General features: G+C 41.1%; 1 protein-coding gene across 2 annotated transcripts in view; it reads left to right on the top strand.

Moving 5' to 3' along the window:
• The window catches only part of GRID2 (glutamate ionotropic receptor delta type subunit 2), a 1,137,650-nt gene that overhangs the window by 840,509 nt on the left and 277,767 nt on the right, over positions 1–19,374 (top strand). The gene's annotated exons all lie outside the window — the stretch shown is intronic.

The raw sequence follows: 19,374 nt of genomic DNA, 5'->3' as shown, positions 1-19,374 counted from the left end.
TGTTCTGGGTGGTAACAATTCACCTATACTGAGTATCTAAGAGCACGGAATAGGCAATAACCGCATCAGCAGGGAGCTCATCTAATACTACAGGCAGCAGTGTGAATAGTGGTAAAAAGAATGTACAGGCACTCACCGCTTCTGATGCTTTATAAGGTTTTTTTCATCGTGCAAGGATATAAAAGGCAGCAGGATTGGGTTAGGACACCAACTGACCAAGCTGTAGCTTGAATTGCATAGTGTAAAAAACATATTGGCGTCCAACCTGCTGCCACTCCACTTTCCTCTCCTGCGGTGCCTTGGCTTGTGTCATCAGACTCCATGATGAATTCAGCTAGGTGTGTAATGGGACCACACAATAGGCAGGCCGGGCGGACAGCAATAGGTTTTTTACACTATGCAATTAAAACTACAGCTTGGTCAGTTGGTATCCTAACCTGATCCTACTGCCTTTTATATCCTTCTTACATGATGAAAAAAACCGTTTAAAGCATAAGAAGCAATGAGGGCTTTTTTACCACTAACAAATAATAACTGGTGAACTAATGACAGGGTGTAAAGCTTTCAAGGCCCATAGACATACAAATTATTGTAGTACAATTTTTCTGTAAATGTGAATACAGGCAATGGTAAAAAGGTGTCACAACACATTCCTGTCCACAGCAGAAAGCTTCTACAATGGCAACTTAAAGGGGTACTCCACTGGAAAACATATTTTTTTTTTTTTTAAATCAACTGGTGCCAGAAAGTTAAACAAATTTGTAAATTACTTGTACTTAAAAACCTTAATCCTTGCAGTAATTATCAGCTGCTATATGCTCCACAGGAAGTTCTTTTCTTTTTTAATATCCTTTCTGTCTGACCGCAGTGCTCTCTGCTGACACCTCTGTCCATGTCAGGAACTGTCCAGAGTAGGAACAAATCCCCATAGCAAACCTCTCCAGTTCTGGACAGTTCCTGACATGGACAGAGGTCACAACAGAGAGCACTGTGGTCAGACAGAAAGGAAATTCAATCAGAAAAAAACTTCCTGTGGAGCATATAGCAGCTGATAAGTACTGAAAGGATTAATATTTTTAAGAAGTCATTTGCAAATCTGTTTAACTTTCTGGCACCAGTTGATGTAAAAAAAAATGTTTTCCAGTGGAGTACACCTTTAAAGCGTACCTGTCAGATCTCACGAGAAAAAAAAATAATGTTACTCAGTACCCATTATCACCTATATTTATTATAAAAAATCCCTCTTTTCATTAGCTCACAGAGTTAGACATCCTCTCAGGGGAAGGGGGCTTTACCCTCCCTTGTGGTGGTGGGAGGTGATTGGTGTGTCTGCTCATGTAGCCTTGTCCATGAGTCATCTCAGCCTTATGCTGCTGCAGGACTGGATAGTGTCCTAGTAGGTATGGGGACCCCCTAGTGGTGGGATTTTCAGGAGCTGACTTCTTTATTAAATGTTCAAAATCTTTTAAACAACGATATTACAAAAGGTATTCAGTAACAACATATGAAAAGTTTTTGGATCTCACAGTGCCCATCTAAGCATCAGAATTGGACCATGGAGCAATAAAAAATGATGGTCTATTTGGTGAATTATGCTTTATTTGACATCATGTAGAGAACTGAATGCTCGTAAATGGCTCACCTGCAGCAGGGTTGGCAAGCCAGTGGAGACGATGTGATGCTATGGGTATTGTTTTGCTTCATGTGAAAGTTACTGTAACACATCCCACCTACCAAATCATTGTGTACCAAATAAACCCCCACTGTCTGTCAGGAGTGTTGACTCTTAGCCATAAATTAACAGAATTTTTTTTTTCACTAGCGACCCCATGTATCTTTAATAATTCCAGAGAAGTAATATATCATTGCCTAGAAAATGAGATTATATATGGCTGATTATATTAATTTTCATTATTCAGAGTAAGAACATCATGGGGTTATTTATAACCGCAGCAGGAGACAATAAAGACTGACGTTAAAATAAATCTAGAAGAACAGAGGTCCTATTCAGAGGACATATTATTTGTAACCTACGAAATCTGCTGAGGATTTATAACTGTAGCCTGGAAATTGAATTGTTGGTGATGTTACTATCTAGAGTATAAAATAGTCCCGGAATCCTGCAGTTTTTATTCTTTTCTGTCTGTGATGATAAGGAGGAAACTGCTAAAAAGTGATCTCTACAGCAATATAGTGAAAAGTGACATCAGTAGACAGAAAAGATAATAGCAGCTTAGCCTCCCCTTCCTTGTAGAAAGCCCTCGCACAGAGGTCACATAGCATGCTTGCAAGCCTGCCTCATACAAAGAATAGGGTCTGGAGATGTTCATTGTTTCTATGTCCATGGGGCTTGCTGTAAAGCATATTACTAAATGCTGATAAAAACAGAGCAAGATGGCTTCCCCCATAATAATGTTAGCTAAATAAATATATTAAGACAAAGGTATTGGCTCCATTTTCAGTTCCACCTTTTGTGTAGCAGCATTATGCTGCATTGCCCAGTTCAAGTGGAAAAAAAAGTGACTGTTAAAATTTTTGAACCTTAGACCCTGAACCACAATCTTTATAATGTGCATTTATACAAGCTCATTGCATCTACTTAAGAATTGCTGTACGGGCAAGTTTGTCAAAATGATGAATCTTTATGTCAGAATAAAAATAACTTGCTGGATGGAAAATGGTGAAATTCCTATGGATCTTTACAGAAAGTGCTCACACTGCAGAGAAAATTCATTCTAAAATGTGTCTAGAAAAACTCAAGTCTAATTAAAAATGTAGTCATTTTATTATGGTCAAAAACCAACCTCTTCTGGCGATACTCCAGTATGTGCAGTGTAATCATAAAACATGTAATTCTGTGTACACTGGGAGGAAAAAAGAAGAACATTAGTAGCCATAATGAATAACATAGGATCATGAAATTCTGATATGTTCTGATAAATTCATGATATTCCTAGAAATGTCCCTGATGTTAAGTTAGATTGTATTTAGAAATACTTTAGTTTAGTAACTTTTATTTCTGGAATTTCCACAGTGGAAATTCCAGATCCCAGACTCCACTGAAAGAATGAACATGTTCTTCAGGAGGAGATTCCATAGAAGACTTAAAGGTAGGCAGACAATTTAATAGAGCAGCAGGAAATGTTAGCAGAATGCTCGGATGTATAGGGAGAGGTATTAGCAATAGAAAGATGGAAGTGTTCATGCCGCTGTACAGAACACTGGTGAGACCTCACTTGGAGTATCGTGTGCAGTACTGGAGGCCGGATCCCAAGAAGATACTTTGGAGAGAGTTCAGAGAAGAGCTACTAAACTAGTACATGGATTGCAGGATAAAACTTATTAGGAAAGGTTAAAGGACCTTAGCATGTATAACCTGGAAGAAAAACACAACAGAGGGAATATGATAGAAACTTTTAAAAACATAAAGGGAATCAACACGGTAAAGGAGGAGAATATATTCTAAAGAAGAAAAACTACCACTAGAGGACACAGCTTTACAATAGAGGGGCAAAGGTTTAAAAGTAATATCAGGAAGTACTGTATATGCCGGCGTATAAGACGACCCCCAACTTTTACACTGAAAATATAGAGCTTGGGATATACTTGCCGTATAAGACTACCCCTCCTACCGCGATATACAGTACCTTGTAGTTCCCCCTACATTAGGTAGGCAGCATGTTCCCCCACATTAGGTCAGCAGCTCCCACACATTAGGTCAGCAGCTCCCACACATTAGGTCAGCAGTTCCTACACATTAGGTCAGCAGCTCCCCCACATTAGGTTGGCAGTTCCCCCACAATAGTAGGCAGCTCCCCCACATTAGGTCAGCAGCTCCCCCACATTAGGTCGGCAGTTCCCCCACAATAGTAGGCAGCTCCCCCACATTTGGACTGCAGCTCCCCCCCCCACAATAGTCGGCAGCTCCCCCCACAATAATAGGCAGCTCCCCCCCACAATAGTCGGCAGCTCCCCCCACAATAGTAGGCAGCTCCCCCCACAATAGTAGGCAGCTCCCCCCCACAATAGTAGGCAGCTCCCCCCTTAATAGTAGGCAGCTCCCCCCCCCCACAATCGTAGGCAGCTCCCCTCCCCCAAAATAGTAGGCAGTACCCCCACAATAGTAGGCAGCTCCCCTCCCCCACAATAGTATACAGCTCCCTCCCCCACAATAGCAGGCAGCTCCCCCCACATTAGTAGGCAGCTCCCCCCACAGACATACAACTTCCAGCCATATAGAGTGTATGGCTGGAGGCTGTATGTCTGTGTACGGCCCCCCACAGTGTTCCGGTCACCGCTCCTCCGGCCCGGGGTCGCAATCTACTGCTATGGCCTATGGACCATAGCAGCAGTCCCGGGACCGGAGGAGCGGTGATCGGAACACTGTAGATGACGCACTGCCGGTCACTCACCAGGCCCCGGCCGGCGCTCATCCTCGTGCGGTCCTCCTGCACCTATATGGTTGTACGCATGGGACATCACTGACGTCCCATGCATACAACCATAGAGAGGTGGAGAAGCGCAGAAGGACCGGAGGAAAACCGCAGGAGGACCGGAGGAGGACGTGCGGTGGCCAGGGAATGGCTAGTGACCTGTGGACATCCTTATGTCCCGAAAAGATTTTTCGGGACACAGGGATGTCCAGCATAGGAATACTTATGATTATCTGCCCGGGCCGGCTCCTGTGTGCAGCTGCAGGCAGTGCCCGGCCAGAGCATGTAAAAACTAATTCATGTATACTAAAAACCAGGGTGCCTCCAGCTGTTGTGAAACTACAACTACCAGCATGCCCGGACAGCCTTTGCCGGTCCGGGCATGCTGGGAGTTGTAGTTTCATAACAGCTGGAGGCACCCTCGTTTTTAAGCATACAGTTATTAGTTTGTACATGCTCTGGCCGGCCCCCGCCAGCAGCCGCACACAGGAGCCGGCCCGGGCAGATAATCATAAGTATTCCTATGCCGGATCCCAATACCCGGAGTATAAGACGACCCCCGACTTTTCAGAAGAAAATTTGGGGTTAAAAAGTCGTCTTATACGCCGGGATATATGGTATGAATTTACTGAGAGAGTAGTGGATGCATTTAATAGCCTTCCTGCAGAAGTGTTAGCTGCAAATACAGTAAAGGAGTTTAAGAATGCATGGGATAGGGGAGTGGCCTGGCTGCCGGAGTAGATGGTCGCATAGAGTGAGAGCTCTGTCCTCCCGGCCTGAATAAGCGACTGAATCGGGCAACTAACCTCTCAATCTTGGGCCTAATCTGAGCCTAATATCCTCCTGAACATGTCGGTCACTAGAAGAAAGGGTTCAAAGCAAGAACTGCTGACTAATTTCAGCTTCCACTGCAAGAAACCTGCAATCCAAGATGGCGGTGAGCCGCCACATAGCTCCATCCTCTCCCATCCTAGGAAGGCCACGCCACTCAACTTCTGACCCCGCACTGCACTGCCTGGCTACTCCGGAACAAAAGGGCCAGGTCCGATCACGGGCAGCTAGCTCCAGGCTCCGTTAGTCGTGTGCCTTCTCGGTTCTACGAGAGATGGGCTTTGAGGGTAACATATTGTCTACAGTGTCTGCACTTTATTCTTGCCTTTCTGCTAGAGTATTGGCTAATGGAGTGTTGTCGGATGATTTTGCTATAACTAATGGGTCCCGTAAGGGCTGTCCCCTCTCTCATCTACATTCTATCTATGGAACCGCTTGCCCATACTATTAGATTAGACACTAGAGTTAAAGGGTACCACTCATCAAAAAAACTTTTGATATATTATAGATTAATGTATGCTGAATAACTTTACAATTGCATGTTATAAAAAAAATATGCTGCTTTCTATTTAATTTTCCACTTTGAAGAAATAACCAATAGGGGTCTCCCTACCAGTCCTGGCAGCAAGCATTTCAGACTCATGCTGGAGTCCTAAACACTACGAGCTGCCAGTCTGCTTTGTTCACAAAGGAGAACACTCAGAGCTGCCAGCCTGCTTTGTTCACAGCCTGTTTGGCTGTGAACAAAATAGGCTGGCAGCTCTGAGTGTTTAGGACTCCAGCATGAGTCAGAAATGCTTGCTGACAGGACTTATCGGGAGAAATACAATAGAAAGAAGCATATTTTTCATTAACATGCTATTGGAAAGTTATTCAACATTCATTAATCTAAAATATATCAAAAGTTTATTTGATGAGAGGTACCCTTTAAGAATATTTACATAGGGAATACCTCACAAACTATTTTACTCTATGCAGAGGATGTGTTCTTAACTCTCTATGACCCACTTCAATCTTTGCAAGCTGTCCTTGATAACATAACCAATTTTTGCATTTTATCATATTATCATTTAAATAGCTCCAAAACTCAGGCCCTACCAATTAATCTACATCCCTCCACAGTACACACTTTACAAATTTCCTATCAATTCGATTGGCAGACACATAGTGTTCAGTATCTCGAGGTCCATCTCTCTTATCCTATATCAATGATATATAAAACCAATTATGTCCCCCTTCTAAATTCCCTAAAGATAGAGACAGATGTCCTTTCGAAGGTTATGGTCTGGTGGGTGGGTAGAGTTGCCACATTTAAAATGTTTCTTCTCCCCAAATTTCTTCAGAGCCCTACCCATAGATATTCCTAGTTCTTTCTTCAAAAAGGTCCAACGAATACTATCCAAGTTTATCTGGGCAGGCATGAAGACAAGGCTATCCCCTTCTTTACTGACTAAGTCCAAATGGGTTGGAGGACTACAGGGTGCTGTTACCAGCATATTTAAATTCCTATCTTCCAATTTGAAAGGGTTAAAACATATTTATACGTCACTCATAGGCTCAGATGTCTGTGTTAAAAGTTACCTGATACGACTGTGGGAAAGAGACATAGGCCATTCCTCTGACATGAGAGCATGGGAACGAGCGTTTAAATGCATTCACAGAGCTTTACAATGCTCTTCACATGTAGAAAGTGCCTTCAAAACTATCCTCCGTTGGTACTTCACCCCTGATAAAATATCTAAAGCATACCCAGGTACCTCAGATCTATGCTGGAGGGGTTGCGGGCAAAGAGGTTCCTTAGACCACATCCTGTGGAACTGTCCACTGATTCAATCAACTGCTACAGACTCTGTTTAACTGTACTAAACAATGGTTTCCTCACATAGCCTTATTATTTTTAGAAATGGATAATTTCTGCATATTATGCATAAAAGATAAGGTTGTTATCACAAGTAATTGGAAGTTGACCATGGTGCCGTCCTTTGACGTCTTAGTGAGAAAACTGAATACTACCTATTCTTTTGAAAAGATTCTAGCCTTAGGTTCAGGGAGATACAAAGCCTTTTCTCATAGATCTAAAGGGGAGAAAAAGGAGAGCGCTTCTTGGTGTGATAAAAGAGAGATAATCAGTATAAAAGTGAAATAAGACAGCAGCTCACCAGAAGTGGTTGTGTACATCAATGGTAAGAGCATAAAGAGGTAATGTATCCACAGCCATCCGGCTAGGCAAGGTATTCAGTCGGTCTGGATTCAAGGAGAATGCCGGCTCCACGTGGCGCAGGATACAAAAGGAATGGAGATCAGATAAAATAAAATAAAAATTATTTCCCAAGATACAACACGTTTCGCTGAAGGAAAGCAGCTTCTTCAGGCATAACAGGGAATGGGTATTTTATAGGAGTGGTAGTTTGTTACGTCAGTACAAGGAAGGGAGAGGGAACATTTGGAGTAAGTGATGTGATATAACAAATACAGGAGAGACTTATCAAAAACATATATCAAAACATATATGGACAAATATTAAAAAAAATTGAATAAAAATACAAAAAGTTATGAATTGTATTTACTCAGAGTGAAATGCATACATGCATGCACACATGCAGAAATAGGCGTGCATGCATATATGCAAATGCATGCAAATCTATAACAATATAGTCACTATAACATACACGAGAAGTGCATCCATAGCATGGAAAAAATAAAATACAAAACGTTTGCTCAGGTCAGCTCATTTTTGCCCCGTATGCGCTTTTCCAACCGGACCTAAAACCGTGGTAGTCTATACAGTGGTCTCCAAACTGTTGTCCTCCAGATGTTGCAAAACTACAATTCCCAGCATGCCCAGGCAGTCAGTGCATGTTGAAAGTTGTAGTTTTGCAACAGCTGGAGGCACACGGGTTGTAATCAATGAGCTAGAGTCTGTTTCCTAACTCAATGGTTCCCCACCAGTGTGCCTACAGCTGTTGCAAAGCTACAACTCCCAGCATGTAATGGGAGATGTAGTTATGCAACACCTGGAGGTACGCAACTACAACTCCCAGCATGCCGAGACAGCTGTTTGCTGTTTGGGCATGCTGGGATTTGCAATTTTGCAACAGTTGGAGGGCTACAGTTTCTCCAAATTGTGGCCCTCCAGATGTTGCAAAACTACAACTCTCAGCATGCCCAGACAGCTGTTTGCTGTCTGGGCATGCTGGGAGTTGTAGTTTTGCAAGTTTTTCTCATGCGCGAATATATAAAAAATAAATTCACAAGATACAACTACAAAAGTAAGGCGAAAATACTTACACTGATGAAGATTCTTTCTTACTTCCTCGCAAATTGGCTGCGGACAATTTTGATAGATATATAAAGACAAAGGAAAGGATTCAGCTCCCAGATTCAGCTCCCAGGATTCAGCTACCAGTAATCCAGTAAAACTTTGCTTTTAATCGTGCATATTAAAACCAAAAAGGGGATAGCCACAAAGTGGCAAGTGATCTGTCACTGGTAAAAAGGAGGTGAAACGCCAACACGTTTTGAGCTGTCGCTCTTAGTCATGTCGCCATGACTAAGAGCGACAGCTCGAAACGCGTCGGAGTTTCCCCTCCTTTTTACCAGTGACATGTCATTTGCCACTTTGTGGCTATCCCCTTTTTGGTTTTAATATGCACGATTAAAAGGTAAGTTTTACTGGATTACTTCACACCTGGGAGCTGAATCCTTTCCTTTGTCTTTACATCTCTATGCCACGAGGAGTGGCGGCTCCTTGCATCCGAGCTCCGGGACCATTATCAGATGCATACCACACATGGACTTTATGGTGAGCTGATCTGAACTCTTCATGTTTTTCATGTTGATAGATGATACTTGTATGACTTGTACTTCTACTGCTTCTATCAAGTTACACTGGTATACTTGCGAATTTTCGCCTATGCGGAAAAAAATGTGAATATTACGAATATGCGAATTTAGCGAATATATGGCGAATATTCGTCCATATATATTCACGAAATATCGCGAATTCGAATATGGCCAATGCCGCTCAACACTAATGGTGATGTAAAAAATATTTTTTTTTAAGTAAAATTATTCCTATTGTGCAAACCATGTAGACTATATGGTGTCAGTAACTACGGCCTGCAAATAATTATCGAACATTTTTGATGGTCCCATTCAGACCATGCGGTACTAATGTGGATAATTTTAATATCCAAAAAGATTCACGATTAATTAAACATTGAAACCGATTAGGTCTATTGTCAGGTATTGTTTCAAGAATAGTCAAGCGTAAAGAAGATGTCATTTTTATGGATAATAGAAAAGTGCTGAGAGACACTATGTAATGTAAAGTTATTTTTAATGTTAGATCTGTGTTTAGACATATGGGAGCGCACGGTTTGAATAGTGCGCCCCACATATTGTAGGTGACAACTGCAGGATAACAAATAGATAGCAAACTGTTTATCACAATTTAACGATTGGTTAATAGAGAATAATTTTTTGGGTATGATGAGAGGTAAATTTATTGGAAAAATTGCTAACCATGCTGCAACAAAGACAGCGACTTTTGTTACAAGGTGAACAATCTTTTAATGGAGAAAACGAAGGTGAATTGGTAACATTGATATTTTTTTTGTCTATTTGGAGCAATCATGTTCTGTCGATTTTTTGCCCTTCTGTATATTGGGAACTACGTCTTTCAAAATGGGATCATTCAAAATAATGTGCCAATGTCGTCTTAAAGTATTTTGGATCTCCTTTGATGCTCTATTGTAGTTGGTAATAAAATTATACTTAACCCCTTAAGGACCGAGGATTTTTCCGTTTTTGCATTTTCGTTTTTTCCCCTTGCCTTTAAAAAATCATAACTCTTTCAATTTTGCACCTAAAAATCCATATGATGGCTTATTTTTTGCGGCACTAATTCTACTTTGTAATGACATCAGTCATTTTGCCCAAAAATCTATGGCGAAACAAAAAAAAAATCATTGTGAGACAAAATTGAAAAAAAAAACGCTGTTTTGTAAATTTTGGGGGCTTCCGTTTCTACGTAGTAAATTTTTTGGTAAAAATTACACCTTATCTTTATTCTGTAGGTCCATAAAATTAAAATGATGCCCTATTTATATAGGTTTGATTTTGTCGTACTTCTGGAAAAAATCATAACTACATGCAGGAAAATGAATACGTTTAAAATTGTCATCTTCTGACCCCTATAACTTTTTTATTTTTCCGCGTATGGGGCGGTATGAGGGCTCATTTTTTGCACCGTGATTGGAAGTTTTTATCGGTACAATTTTTGCATTGATAGGACTTATTGATCGCTTTTATTCATTTTTTCATGATATAAAAAGTGACCAAAAATGCAGTATTTTGGACATTGGAATTTTTTTGCGCGTACACCATTGACCGTGCGTTTTTTTTTTAATTTCAAATTACAAAATTACAATAATGCATTTCAAAATTCGCTTTAAACAATATAAATAATCCCGCCCACACCCCTATCCCCCCATCCACTACGAGCTAGGATGCCTCATCCCATTTCTTCCACTCGTTTTCAACTTTTTGACCTATCATTTTTCCCTGATAGTAAATAGCTTCAAATCTTCTCATTTGTTGAACTTCCCTCTGCCACTCAACCCAACATGGGCCCAGGGGAGCAAACCATCTCCTAAGAATAATTATTCTAGCTAATCCGAAAGCCTTTATCAGAACACTGTTCTTGCACTGCATCCTAAGTCCTATCCCTTGAATGGCCGTTTTAATATAAAAGCTTATCTTAGTACCCAATTTTGTTTCTACCATATTGTATACCCCTGTCCAAAAGGAAAGCAGTTTTGGGCAGCTCCACACCATATGTGACAAATCCGCACCTTCCATATTACATTTCGGGCATTTAGAGTCAAGTCTTTTTCCTATCTTATACAAGAACCCCGGCGTATATGGGATCCTATGTATCAGCTTTATCATAGAGGTTTTATGGTTCATATTGAGAGATGATTTGGAAATTTTTATGAATACTTCCCTCCATTCTTCCCCATCAATCTGACCTACTACTTGCTTCCATTTCTCCCTACTCTTTGGAGGAAATTTTTCAACGGAAAATCTAACTAGGCCCTTATATAAGTTACCTAATACCTTTGTCGAGGAGGACCGAAGCCCAAATATATAGTCAATTAACTCATGTCTATTTATTGCCCATCTAGGGTTGTTCTTCTCCTTCTCAAAAGCGCTTTTGATTTGTAAGTATGAAAAGTATTCGCTCTGACTAATACTAAATTCCCTATGGAATGTTTTCCACTCTTTTAGCGTGCTTTCTATCACAAAATCTTTAACTCTTATAACCCCTTTTCTTTCCCGGTTAAGATATTCCTTTAGTTTCATCATTTCTGGAAAATTTCCATTACCCCACATTAGTGTGTAGTGCATACTACCCTTAATCCCTAATAAACGTCTCGTGAATCTCCATACTTTATTAAACATTTTACAAGTGGGGATTTTTTCCCTGTGCATTCATCTTCCCCCTTTGATTAATTCCAAAGTGCTATCCCCCCTAATACCTAATTTAGAAAAAAAAACTTTTAAAACATCATCTTCCTTTATCATGTATTCAATTTGTGCCGCTATATAATACAGTTGCATATTTGGTATACCCAAACCACCACTACTCAAAGGAGGACTCAGAAATGTGTGTTTCATCCGTGTTTGTTTCCCATCCCATAAAAAAATCATTAATCTCACTCTGTATTTTATTAAAATAGTGCTCCCCCAACCAAACCGGTGCTGCTCTAATCACATGCAAAACCATAGGGAAAATAATTGTCTTTATCAGAGTAATTCTTTCAGCCATATTCATGCGCAACTTTTTCCATATTTGAATTTTGTTTCTTACTTTCTGTCTCAATGGGGTAATATTCAACTGGGCAAACTCTTCTATATTTCTCGAAATCTTAATTCCTAGGTATTCCAGGGCCTCGTTTTCCTGCAAAACATGTATCACTCCCTGGCAGCCCTGGCTATCACCTGACAACATTAATAATCCTGATTTATTCCAGTTTATCTGAAAGCCAGAATATTTACCAAAATCCTTTATCAAATCAATAATGCTAACAAGCTGTCTTCCTGGATCTGTGACAAACAATACAACATCGTCTGCATAAAGCAGTATTTTCTCCTCCTCTCCCTCGACACCAAACCCATCAAACAAGCTGGAAGATCTAATCAACTGCGCGAGTGGTTCAATGAAGAGGGAGAAGAGGAGCGGTGATAGGGGGCATCCCTGCCTAGTTCCTCTCTGCAGCGTCACTACCGTGCGGTTTAATTAACTATATATTTTTATAATTCAGACATTTCCGCACGCGGCGATACCATATATGTTTATTTTTATTTACACTGTGTTTGTTTTTTTATGGGAAAAGGGGGATGATTCAAACTTTTAATAGGGAAGGGGTTAAATGATCTTTATTCACTTTTTTTTTGCAGTGTTATAGCTCCCATAGGGACCTATAACACTGCACACACTGATCTTTTACATTGATCACTGGTTTCTCATAGGAAATCAGTGATCGATGATTCTGCCGCTTGACTGCTCATGCCTGGATCTCAGGCACTGAGCAGTAATTTGGCGATCGGACAGCGAGGAGGCAGGTAGGGACCCTCTGGCTGTCCTGTAAGCTGTTCGGGATGCCGCGATTTCACCGCGGCTATCCCGAACAGCTCCCTGAGCTAACCGACATGCTTTCACTTTCACTTTAGATGCGGCGTTCAACTTTGAACGCCACGTCTAAAGGGTTAATAGCGCGCAGCACTGCGATCAATGCCGCGCGCTATTAGCCACGGGTCCCGGCCGTTGTTAGAGGCCGGGCCCGACCCGCTATGAATTGTCTGTATGTTTTCTGTTTTTATCTTTTTCTGGATATATTTCTGCTCCATTATTCTAAGCTGTATTAACCAGATGCAATTGTTTTTTATATTTTATTTTATGGAATGCTTCAGTGAGTAATGAATTGGGATAACCCTTGGAAAGTAAACAATCTTTGAGGAGGGTGGCTTGGTCCAAAAAATCTGAATCTGTGGTGCAGTTTTTACGTATGCTAAGATACTGTCCATATGGGACACCTTTAAGCCAGCTGGGGTAATGTGCACTATTATATTCTAAAAAAAAACTGTTAACATCAACAGATTTAAAGTGAGTTTTAGTGTGAATATGACCCGCTCTATTTAAAATCTCCAGGTCTACAAAATGAATGCTGTCAGTGGAAAAATTAAGAGTGAATTGTAACCCGATTTATTAGAATTGAGATGGGTGACGAAATCAGAGCCTGTCCATAAAATAAACAGGTTGTTTATATAGCAATGAAAATATATAATATATGGGGAATAGATCAGAGACTGTGCTATGTGGACGGCTTCGAGAGACCCCATGAATAAACTACCACTCCTATAAAATACCATTCCCTGTTGTGCCTGATAAAGCTGCTTTCCGGAAGCGAAACGCGTTGCATCTTGGGAAATAAATTATCTCGATTTTATCTGATCTTCATTCCTTTTCTCATAGATGGTATCCCCTGACTTCATTCACATATTGTAGAGACATTTGATTTTGGAGATGTATCCTAGAATAGACTTATATCCTTTGTATGCATCAGAGGGCATTACTTATTGCATCTCACACTTGTTATGCAGTTATATTGGGCAGCAGAAAATGTTAACACCGCAGCAATGTTTAGCAGCCTCAATAGCTGCCTGCAAACTTGCAGCAATAATCCCCATCCATTTGTAGACTCCGCAAGCTGTACAACATTGCTGCAGGATTTGACTCTTCCACTACCCAAATGCCAGAGCAGCTATGTACAAACAAGGAGAGCGCTCCTAGTGTGATACCGTAATGCAAAGAGAACATGAACAAACAAGAAAACTTGCTCACCAAGTATAGTTGTACTGCGACCAAGTACAACTATGGTGAAGGCGTGAAGTGACCCTGCAACGGGCGAAGAACGGCAGCTACTCCTGGACACACAGGCGAAGCACTTAGACGGATCCCTCCAAGGAACAGCCCAGGATAGAGGCAGCGCACAAGACTTCAAAGGTAAAATGGTTTATTTACCCGGCATGCCAGCATGCTGGGTAAATAAACCATTTTACCTTTGAAGTCTTGTGCGCTGCCTCTATCCTGGGCTGTTCCTTGGAGGGATCAATCAGAGCAGCTGATCTTCTCTTGGCACTGATTCCAGATCATTTCTGCTTCATTTATAATAGAGATTGAGGATCTACAGAGAATATTCCACACATAATTTCCTTGTGGTAATTTCATAGTGTGAACAGGGCACAAAAACTGACTGATGTTTTCATTGAAATGTTTTTCATATGTTCATTTCGGAATTCCTGTCTTCAAGTTTTCTACCCCGATTCGTTAACGTCTTCTGTGGTTCACCTGTATATTTTCCATTCTTCCTATTTTGCTTATACTTGCACCAAAGTTTAGACACAACTGACTGGAAACAACCAACATGTTTTGCCACCCTCCATGATGATTTCCATTTTGAGTGAATTTTATAATTGTTCCCATTTTTTGACAACTAACTTGTTGGGGCTATGTTTCCTTTCCACCTTGATATAATCTGTGAAATGAATCTAAAGACTAATCTGAAGGCTAATTTGCATACTTAGATTTATTGAATGATTTCATAATTCCTTCTTCTACTAGATCTGGAAAAACATATGACATTCTCATACCAGAGATATTGATTATCAAATGCCACAGCCCATTTGGTGCTGGGTAGATTGTAGATGCTGCACAGTCTATGGGATCCAATGGTTTTTACACTTTACCCCAGCAAGGAGGTGCAGAATTTTCTGTAGGAAGATCCCCATAGCACAGCCTCCAGAATATTCCTAGATTGGCAGCATCCGCAGTCAGATAGTAGTAGTGCCAGTAATTTACCCAAAGGCCATTACTAGGATAACAGTCAGAATACAAAAGGCCTGAGGACAAGATGGGAGTATATCAAGTTGTCAGAGCAAAGAGTCAAACAACAGGTATTAGACAGGCAATCCAAAGAAAACATACACAGAAAGCTGAAGTCAGGATCAAGAACAGGAGGCATGAAAGGCATGTACGAAAGCTTTTTATAACTAGCCAATTCATTGGGAGGTGGGGCTCCTATAAACAGGCTGCTGGGCGTAACTACATCTTCAGGCACTGGTTGCCTTGACAGGTGTGCAATGGGACCTAAGAGAAGAAGAGGAAGCATCTTATTGTCAAGCAACCTGATCTAGCTATTGGGAAGAGCAGAAACTGCTAACCGGGACACAGCACACTAAATGGGAAAGATGAGCAACATTCATTTATTTTAAAGGGGTTCTACCTATTATGTTCCTTGCACCCCACTTTCGCTCCCTGGTCTTTTTTGGAAGTATACTGTTCTGAGCTAGGAGGGACAGATGCTTGTCCCATCATCATGTAAAGGAAAAACCCCACCAAATGCATCTATGTCCACCATCACATGTCCAAAGACTGCATTATGTTTCTGATGTTGTGGCGACATCATGCATCTATGTGACATTGGGTGGGCATGGTATACTTCTAAGACAACCAGGTAGCCCAAGTAGAGCTCTGGGGAGAAAAATAGGTAAGTCCTTTTCTGCTCCTGGGACAAATCCTTTAAATAGTTCAATTTAATTTGTTTATAGTATGTTTTACTGTTTTGTCTCACATCTGTATTATATCTGTATTTGCTGCAAAATAATACAGCTGGGTGACCATCTCTTAAGTGCATTGATTCCATCATTTTTGCCAGGGGTGTAACATCCGTGCTCCAGCCAGAGCGCTCTGTCATGTCCCCGATGCCGGCGGGGCTGGGATTTGCATCGGGGGACGCACCCGCATGCGAATCCCAGCCTGTCACTCACCTCCCTGTCCTCGCAGCCCGATGCGCGTGCCCCAGCCTCTTAGGGCGCGTGCGCACCGGAGCTCTCTTTCTTAAAGGGCCAGTGATCTTTAAGTCAAGTGTCTACACCTGCACCCTGGTCCTTAAATATCAGCTCCTCCCTTGGTTCCCTGCCAGATCTTTGGTTGTCTATTGCCAAAGTGAAAGTTCTGTGTCTCTGTTACTGTGCACCTGTTCCTTGCTACCTTCCTACCCTGCACCTGTGTTTCTGCCTGACCTACTGCCATCCTTCCAGTCTCCTTCTGTGCCACGCCACCGCTACATGTGTGGACGAGTCGTGCCAGGGGTAGCGACCTGGGTACTGCTTGCCAGAGCAAGACCATCCCGCTTTGCGGCAGGCTCTGGTGAAAACCAGTGGCACCGTAGACTCCGCTCTCTGGCACAGCTCACGTCATCATCCACACAGGCCCGGAGGATCCACCACCTGCCGATAACAAGGGGGGTTATAAAATGTGTAAAATTCTGAAATAAGCTGCTCTTCTTGCTGCATTTCTAACCACATTATTCTATCATCATAATTTGACAGGTAATATGCTTTTTTTTATAGTTATGAGTTATAACTTTCCTTATTTCAGAATCATTGATAACAAAACATTTATGGTCTATTCACATGTACAGTATTCTGCGCAGATTTGATGCACAGGATTTGATGCGCAGGATTTTCTGCTGCAGATTTCAGTGTAAATTGAATGACTTAACATAGCTTCAAATCCTGCGAATCAAATCTGCGCGTCATATCTGTGCAGAATACTGTACGTGTGAATAGACCCTTACAGAGAAACTCTCACTAATAGATAAGGACAGTCATGATGCACTATTAGGATATGTTCACACATACTGTATCTGCTGTTTTCAACTATTTATTAGCATTAATTTAAAGGGGTACTCTGCTGGAAAACATCTTATCCTCTATCCGAAGGATAGTCATCTGATGCACGGAGATAATGCCGTATGACTGGTAACCACAGCCGTCATGCCCCCTCCATTCATGTCTATGGGAGAAGGCGTGATGGCTACATACTAGCCTTCATGCCCCCTCCTATAGACATGAATGAAAGGGGCATGATGTGATGTAATGAATACGGAAACTCCAAGCTTCTGTGTTCCAGACGCCACCGCTGCTGGCCTGGAGATCACGGGGGTCCCTAGGGGTGGGACCCCTGTGATCAGACATCTTATCCACTATCCTTTGGATAGGGGATAAGATGTTTTCCAACAGACTACCTCTTTAACAGCATGCAATCTGCACCAGATACCATATGTGTAACTGTACCTTTAGCTTTATAAGAGAATATTATGCTCACAGCCCCACAAGGTACCAAACACAAGCACTGAAAAGAAATCAATATCTGCTTCTGTGGAGTCATTTTCATTTACATGGATAAGTTGGATTTGTTAAAATATCTTGTTATTTTAAGTACTCAACTAGTTCTAAATAAATTTAGGGAGCCGGGTCAGATGGTACTGAGTTCATTTTCTGTCTAGATAATGAGTTTGACACAATGTAATCTTTAGGGTTTTATTCTGTGCCAATCCAGCACAAGTTTGTTCTGTTATTCAGGTAATTTCAGTGTCTCGCTATAGCGTTTTCCCAAGTTACTTAATTGGCTCTTCTAACTTGTTTCATAGTGAAATTGCAAGTGTCATTTGACAGCAGTCAGTGTAATTTGATTCTTATTTCTTGACTTTTCATGTTCCTACCCTACTTCTTTAGCCAGAAATTTCTATTGACATACTTTTGAGCATGTGTTAATCTCTTAGAGACCATGCTTATTGCATTCTAGATTTAATTTCCTCTTTCCATGAGTCATCTGTATTTTTTATTAATATGAATTTAAAAAAATCGAAAAGGAGATTGCTAGACAGTCTAATTGCAGAAGAAATATAAGCCGGAAATATCTGCAGAGTTCACAATCATAACTACAGCATTGAGAGGTACTTGGTATAGCATTTTAAGGTAGCTGTTCCCATGAATAGTTGAATATCAGTATAAAACATAAAATTCAGTGTGACCGGGCAACTATCTAATGTTTATGGGGGCTTCCTGGCTGTCTTCAATGCAGATATTGGGGGAAAGGGTCACTCTGATTTTAAAATGGCCAACCCCTTTCTTCTCAGTGGAGATAAGCCATGGTAAGGCATTTCTGGCATTGGCTTATTTCCTGCTTCCTATCTGAACCAAGTTAAAAATGCAAGGGCATGGGGTGGATGGGAAGAAACAACTATGCTGATAGGCGTCTAAAGTGCATTGCCAGTCTTATGCTATAACTAAGTAAATGATATTGTAAAAAGGTAGTATACCAAATATTGTGATCTGAAATTAGAAAAATTTAAAAGCAACTTCTTATGTTTTTTACCCTTTGCAAAGCTTATGGAAAGGGGTTTTCTTTTTTATTTTCTATATAATAAAAAACATTATAAAACATTTTATAATAGAACTGTGGATCCTCCAGGCTACTATTATAGCAATATATAGACTAAACTGATGCTATATATCTGATATGATCGTGACCATAAATGTCAACTGAACTGACAAATTTCAATTAACCTTTTGGGGACCAAGGGCATACAGGTACGCCCTTTCGTTCCGGTACGTGAGGACCAAGGGTGTACCTGTATGCTCTGTCCCGTTAGTGGGGTTTGAAGCATACTCAAGAGCTGAGCATGCTTCAAATCCCAGGGGTCCCAGTAGCCAGGACCCAAAATTAATGGCGGCACCGTCGATCGGGCAGATGCCTGGCATTAACCCTTTAGATGCTGCGATTAAAGTTGATCATGGCATCTACAACGAAAGTAAAAGTGTCCTGATCAGCTCAGAGGATGGCGGGAGGGCCTGTACTTGCCTCCTCATGGTCCGATCAGTCTTCTGCTGCTCCCAGCCAGCCATGCAGGCTGGAGCAGCAGAGCACCGATAACACTGATCGATGCTATGCTATGGCAGTATATGAAATGAAAAGATTGCATGTTATAGCCCCCTCTTGGGTATAAAAAAAAGTGTATAAAAAAGTTAATAAAAGTGAATTAACCCCTTCCTAATTAAAGTTTGAATTCCCCCCCCCCTTTTCCCATTTTTAAAAATAAAATAATAAAATAAAAAATAAAAATAATCATATGTGGTACCGCCACATGCGTAAATGTCCAAACTATTAAAATATAAGATTAGCTAAACCGCATGGTCG

Source organism: Hyla sarda, chromosome 1, assembly GCF_029499605.1.
Source record: "Hyla sarda isolate aHylSar1 chromosome 1, aHylSar1.hap1, whole genome shotgun sequence".
In the NCBI taxonomy this organism is placed as follows: Eukaryota; Metazoa; Chordata; class Amphibia; order Anura; family Hylidae; genus Hyla; species Hyla sarda.
The sequence above is the reverse complement of the archived record's forward strand: the minus strand, read 5'-3'. Positions and strand labels throughout refer to the sequence as shown.